Source organism: Notolepis coatsorum (genome assembly GCF_963971535.1).
Source record: "Notolepis coatsorum genome assembly, contig: SCAFFOLD_657, whole genome shotgun sequence".
NCBI classification, from domain to species: domain Eukaryota; kingdom Metazoa; phylum Chordata; class Actinopteri; order Aulopiformes; family Paralepididae; genus Notolepis; species Notolepis coatsorum.
Genome location: NW_028169798.1, coordinates 2,501 through 10,000, shown reverse-complemented (window position 1 = coordinate 10,000; position 7,500 = coordinate 2,501).

The following is a 7,500-nucleotide window of genomic DNA, read 5'->3' as shown; positions in this document are numbered from 1 at the left end:
CAGAGAGAAGGGGGAGGGAGGGGGGGGGGGGGGGGGGGGAGAGGGGGGGGGGGGGGGAAGAGTTAGAGAGTTCCCATGTTTGTGGTGCTGCAAAGGAGCAGACATGTAGTACCCTGTAGTGCCATGTAGTACCCCATAGTGCCATGTAGTACCCCGTAGTATCCTGTAGTACCCTGTAGTGCCATGTAGTACCCTGTGGTGCCATGTAGAGCTATGTAAGCCATGTAGTACCCTGTAATGCCATGCAGTACCAAGTAGTACTCTGTGGTACCATGTAGTACCCTGTACCCTAACTAAACTACCCTATAGTAAACTACCCAGTGGTACCATGTAGTACCCTGTACCATAACTAAACTACACAGATTAATCTAAAGGTCAGTCCCCGACCAGGTGAGATCAAGGTAGGTTGAAGGAGAGAGAGAAAAGATGAGTCTTAAGCAGGGATTTAAAAGCTTCGACAGAGCAGGCGCCCCTGATGACGGCAGGTAATTTGTTCCACAGGTAGGGAGCGCGGTAGACAAAGGCTCTGTGGCCGGCGGATTTCTTTTTAACCCTAGGGGTCGATAGAAGCCCCGCATTTTGTGAGCGCAGAGCACGAGCGGGCGAGTATCGGGAGATGAGATCAGATAGATAGAGCGGTGCAAGCCCATTTAAAATTTTGTAGGTGAGGAGTAGCACTTTAAAGTCAGAGCGGGCTTGGATAGGAAGCCAATGTAGGGCGGACAAAACTGGTGTGATGTGATCAAATTTTCTAGTTCTAGTTAGTATCCGTGCAGCCGCATTTTGCACGAGTTGAAGATTTTTGATGCTTGAATTAGGTAGGCCTGAAAAAAGTGCATTACAGTAGTCCAGACGTGATGAGACAAAAGCATGAATCAGGGTTTCAGCATCAGCCAGAGTTAAAATGGGGCGTATTTTTGCGATATTACGAAGATGGAAGAATGCAATTTTGGTGACATTTTTTATATGTGCATTAAATGAGAGGGAGGAATCAAAAATGACTCCGAGGTTTTTTATGGTGGAGCTCTGGGATACATGACAGGTATCAAAGTTGAGGGAGATGTCCTGAAACAGGCCTCTGTGGTTTGGGGGGCCAACAATTAACATCTCAGTTTTATCTGCATTAAGGAGTAGAACGTTTTGAGACATCCATTTTTTGACGGCAAGCAAGCAGGCCTCAAGGTTTTGTAGTTGGGAGGAATCATTTGGCTTAATAGGTATATATAATTGGGTGTCATCAGCGTAAAAATGAAAGTTTATGCCAAATTTGCGTATGATATCGCCGAGGGGTAGCATGTAAATCGAAAATAGCAAAGGGCCCAGGACAGAGCCTTGTGGGACACCACATTGCACTGGGAGGGTCTCAGATGTTAAATCATTATAGACCACGCAGTGTGTTCTATCAGTTAAATAGGATTTAAACCAAGCTAGTGCGAGACCCCGAATGCCAACATGGTTCTCAAGCCGACCTAGAAGAATCGAGTGATCGATAGTGTCAAAGGCTGCACTGAGATCAAGCAATAAGAGCACAGAGGTGAGGTTTGAGTCAAGAGAGAGCAGTAAGTCATTTGTGACTTTGGTAACCGCCGTTTCGGTGGAGTGTAAGGCTCTAAAGCCAGATTGAAATGATTCATTAAGATTATTGTTTGATAAATGGTCAGTAAGTTGCGTTGCGACGATCCGTTCTAACACTTTGGATAGGAATGGGAGATTGGAGATAGGTCTGTAATTTTTCAAGATTAGAGGGTCGAGGTTTGGTTTTTTAAGTAATGGTTTAATGACGGCTGATTTAAAGGCCAGGGGCACCACGCCAGTAGACAAAGAGGTGTTGAAGATATTGAGTAGGGCAGGGCCTAGAGTTGGGAAGAGTTTTTTGATGAGAGTTGCTGGGAGAGGGTCAAACAGACAGGTTGAAGGTTTAGCCGCGCCAACCAGTTTAGAGAGGGCACTAAGTGAGACGTTTTCAAGGCAGCATAGCGTATGACTGGAATCAAAGTCAGGGAGAATGCCCGTCAAAGGTTGGGAGGGACTCTGATTGTTGAGTAAAGCAACAATTTCATCTCTAATGAGGTCAATTTTCTTGGTAAAAAATGTCATGAATTCGTTAGCCGAGAACGCATGGTTTAGGGCACTTGGTTGTTTCTGCGTAAGTTTTGCAACTGTGTCAAACAGAAACTTTGAGTTGTTTTTGTTTTCATTTATGAGCCTGGAAAAATAAGAGGTTTTGGCAAGTGAGAGTGCCTTTTTGTAGTTACGTAAACTATCATTCCAGGCGAGGCGGAATACTTCGAGTTTGGTCGAACGCCATTTATGTTCAAGTTTGCGACAAGCCTTTTTAAAGGAGCGCGTTTCCTCCGTAAACCAGGGAGTTAGTTTTTGCGGAGCACGTTTAATTTTAGGTTTAAGGGGAGCGACAATGTCGAGGGTGCTACGAAGGGCGGCATTAAGTTTGTCTGTAAAGAGATCAAGGGGGCCAGAGTAAGAGAGGAAGGGAGAGAGGGTGTCTGGTAGGCAGTTAACTAGAATTGGGACAGTTGAGGCGTTAATACGACGGCTCATGTAGGATTCTACACTACATTCATTCATTCATTCTATAACAAGGAAACTATAAACTATAAGAGAAGGAAGGGTCTTAACGTCAGAATACCAGCGTTCTATAACAAGGAAACTATAAGAGAAGGAAGGGTCTTAACGTCAGAATACCAGGGTTCTATAACAAGGACAATATAAGAGAAGGAAGGGTTGTCACGTTTCCACACTTGGTACTGTACCAATGTGGCTTCGCACGCTACACGGTGACGACCCTTCCTTCTCTTATAGGTTCCTTGTGACTATACATCAAACGGGGTCTGGTTGTCGCTTGCGTTTTCCTCAGAATGCGAATGAGATTGAAATGTGTCAGTTCATTGCATCATCTCATTTTGATTTTATTTGATCTTTATTTATCTCGAACAACCATAAACACACAAACTTGAAATAACCAAAAATAACAAAAAGTAAAAAAAAATATATATATATATATAATAAAATACAAATGCAAATAAAATAAAATATATCTTCCTAGACATGGAACCAATAATCAACAAAGCTCACGACAAATGGTTTTGTTGGAGAAGGGACAGAAAGAAGCAAAGCTTATCTGGTCCTGCCCCTTCCTTACGATATCATGCGACAGTGGGGCTCAGTAGGTAGAACGGTCGTCCGGTAATCGGAGAAGGTTCCCGGTTGGATTCCCGCTCCTCCCGGGCAGCGTGTCGAAGTGTCCTTGAGCAAGACACTTATTAACCCCTAACTGGTCGCCTCCGCCGTCGGTGTGTTTTAGTGAACGTGTGAGTGAATGGGTCAAATGTGAGGAAGAAATTGTTAAGCGCTTTGGATAAAAGCTTGAACCTTGAACCTCTTCATCTCATGTGTGTTTGCTTTGCGTTCCCTCTGCAGCAGGAGAAGCCCAAGCTGATCGACCCTCTGGACTACGAGGCGGTGATCTCTGAGCTGGGAGACGAGTTGAAGGAGGATCCTCTACAAGACCTGCTGCTATTCCCAGAGAACGACTTCTCGGTAAGACCCTGTGCGTGTGCGTGTGCGTGTGTGTGTAGGTGTGTGTGTGTGTGTGTGCGTGTGCGTGTGTGTGTGTTCACACTCATGCATGGTGAGTATAGTGATCCGTTCATTACAGAAGCCCTCAGCTGTTTGTTCATTAGTGCCTTCATTACTGTGTTAATGTGTTCCTGCACACACACACACACACACACAAACACACACACACACACACACACACACACACACACACACACACACACACACACACGCATGCACGCACGCACATGATCCACTCTGCACATTAAGACCACCTTGTGGCTGCTTGTTGTTAAGGAGTCATCGCCTGCCTCTGGCTGTGTCTGAAGGCACGATGACTCGACCGGTTCCAGAGTAGCGTCGTCACGGCGATGACTCGACCACAGGCGGCGTGGAGGAGAGAAATCTCAGATGGGCCGTTCAAAGGGGGGATCCCCCAACTTGGATGTGGTGATAATATAGTGTTGCAGTGGATGATAGATGGATGGAGAATAGAACAAGTGGATCATTTGTATGTGCAGGGGTGTAAAAGGTACCTAGAAATGATACTTAAGTGAAAGTATGGGTACCGTCTCAAAATCGTACTCAAGTAAAAGTCGGAGTATCTGGCTAGAAACACACTTGAGTAAAAGTCGAAAAGTTTCTATTTTTAAATGTACTAAAAAGTTAAAGTAAAAACTTTTTTTCTGACTGTCTATTCTTCTGATAGCAGGTGTTTAATCAAAGATCCCTGCTTTCTAGTCTTGCACAAGGACCAATCAGCATGGGGTAAGGGGCGGGTTCATTTTCCATTGATGGGGATTTGATTGGCTGTTTTTAAATAAAGCGCGGCCGCAGGATTAATAACGTTAATGTTAGTTTGGCCAGAGAAACAAATATACTAATAAAAATTGTTGGACCTGCGAGATTTGTACTTTGTACTTTGTAGGTCTGCATTTTAAATGTAAGGAGTAAAAAGTATGTTTTTTTTCTCTGAAAAGTAATAGAGTAAAAGTACACAAGTAAATATAACAACCTAATAATACTTGTGTAATGTACAAATCCCCCAAAACAGTACTTAAGTATTGTAACGAAAAAAACACAGACCGTATAAAAGGACAAATGCTAAGGTTAAGATCAAGATCCCCTAAAGTGCATATTATCATACAGTAGTAAAGTGCATAATGCATAGAGGCACAATTTACAGTAAACAGAGACACACACAGGAACAGCACTTCCACAACCTGACACAATAACACACCAAATAAAAAATAACATACTATACAAATCTAGCCTTTGGAGTTATTCAGGCTGCGCACAGCACTGGGGAAGAAACTCTTAGTAAACCGAGAGGTAGCGCGTGTGATAGAGCGGTAGCGTCTGCCCGAGGGGAGGGGGACAAAGAGGCCTGCGGCTGGGTGACCAGAGGGGTCGTTGATAACGGCAGAGGCACGGGAAAGCAGCCTGGCACCATACTGTAGATCTCTTCTAGAGCTGGCAGGCTAACCCCGATTGTTAGCTTTCTGGCTACAAAACAATCTCTTCTCTGATGGTCTCGTCTGCAGTCACTTTCCCCAATTATTGAGAGTGGAATCGGCTCGGCGGAGCGTTCACCAGTTGCACAAACCTCATTCACTAGAGTCGCCACTCCACCAGTTGATTTGCGAGGTCAGCGTTCTCGCCAGCTGATTGGGTTGTGCAAATTAGCGCCGGTCATTAGTCACGGAGACAGCTTTGAGTTGCAGCCATACTCACTCACTGCGCCTGCATGCACTGAGGGTGAGATATATGTCTCTGCATGGGGACATTCAGTCAACGGATCAATATATACCCATATTTACATTTATATGATTATATTTACCACATATACAGTGCATCCATATTTGTCTGAATATACCTGCATATAACCCCTCTATATACTTACTTATCCACCTGCAAATAACCCTTAGCTCTGTATGATAGCATGTACAAATGCTGTATATTGTAGTGCCGAGAGATGGGAGTCGGAGACGGTAGCTCGGTAGAGCGAACAGCTTTTATTCAATACACAAAATACAACAAGCTACTGCTCCGTTGCGTGCAGAACGACTGACTCGTGGTGGCAGGCAGTGCCACCTCATATAATGTTCGGGCGGAACTCTTGTTCCTAACAATAGTTCCGTGGGTGAATTATGTACCATTAACAATCACTACACAAGCCCCCCCAGAATTCAACCATGGTCAAAATCTCCACGGCGGGGAGAGACCCCGACCCGGCCGCGGCGTGAGCGGACAACCCGGGGCACGGTGCAAGCGATTGCGCCCTCCACGGCGCCCGGGGGCATGAACCGGCCACGGTGAGTGCGGAAAGCCAGGGGCAGGGAGGTAGGGGCGGCGCAAGCGCCCGTGTCCTCCCCGACACCCGGGGGCACAGACGTCGACGAGGCCAACGGCGGCTCCGTCGTTGGCGGGTCCCGGGGTAGCGGCGCACGGCCTCCGCGGGGGGAGAGGGCCAGCTCTAAGGGCTGGGAAATGTCTACGTGGGCGGGTTCCATCTTGTGGTGGTTGTACCCCACCTCAAAGGCGAGCCTTCGCCAGTCCTCAGGGGCCTGTGGGCTAGGGTGTCCGGTGGATAGGTCATTCAGCAGCGTCGGACCCGAGTGACCAATCGCGACGTCCTCCCGGCGTAGACTGGAATCTGCAGTCCCGAGGGCCTGGATGTCGTGGTCGGAGGCCTGTTCCGAGCCCCTGTTGACGTAGTCGAGGTCCGGCTGTACAGCTCCGACGACGACGTTGGGCTTCTCGGCGACGTGTCTCGCGGCGCACTCGGAATCGTACGTGAGCTGTTGTCGTGCCGACCATGGCTCCGCTACCTTTGACTCAGACGTCGTGAGGGGTTCGTGGTCGGTGAAAGCTGTAAGAAGGCCGCCGTATGTCGCCTCATCGCGGACACATGCCAACGAAGCCCGTGTCTGTGCGTTTATTAGGCGGCCATGTCTAATGTCCACGAGGAGACCGTGTGCACCCAGGAAATCTGCCCCCAGTAGTGGGAACGAAATGTCGGCCGTGATGCAGTCCCACGTGAACCGCTGGCCCCCAAAACACAGTTCCACGGTCCTTGTACCGTAGGTGCGGATAGGGGTATCGTTGGCGGTCGTCAGGCGTGGACCTCTATTATCGCCGGCGGTGTCCTCTTTCGTAGCTGGCAGGACGCTCCTCTGAGCTCCGGTGTCGCAGAGGAATTTGCAACCGGAGAGTGTGTCTCTAATGAAAAGCAGCCGGTCCGACATACCTGCGCTCACCGCTGCTACTGGGCGCAGGTGTCTGCGTTTCTGCGTTATGCCGAAAGTGCAAGGGGAACGGCATCTTGTCGCCCTGGCGCCGAAACGTGCGTGGTAAAAACACAGGCCTGCGGCAGCGCTGCTCCTGTTCTTCCTCGCCCCACCCCCCTGCGGCGTGTAACCGCGAGTCGAGGCTATTAGCCCAGGGGTAAAGTGTCGAGAGGCCAGGTAGAACCGATCTGCCTCCTCTGCCAGAGCACGGGGATCCACAATGTTTGTATTGGCTAGTGCCGTCTGTACCCGTGGCGGCATGTCTCTGAGGAACAGCTCTTTAAATAAAAAGTTCGGCTGCTCGGCGCCCAGCAGGTTCAGCATCATCTCCATATGCGCCGACGGCTTGCTGTCTCCCAAGCCACGTATATCCAACAAGCGTCGGGCCCGCTCAGACGGCGACAACTCGAACATTCTGAGTAGGTGCGCCTTAAACGCCTCATATTTATTCCGTGCAGGCGGAGCTGTTATGAAGCCTACCGTCCTCGCCGCTGTAGTGCTCCCGAGGCTCGAGACGACGTGGTAATATCGCGCGGCGTCGTCGTCAACCCCTCGTAGGGCGAACTGCGCCTCCGCTTGCGCGAACCACGCCGCCGCAGAATGCTCCCAAAACCCCGGCAATCGAATAATAACG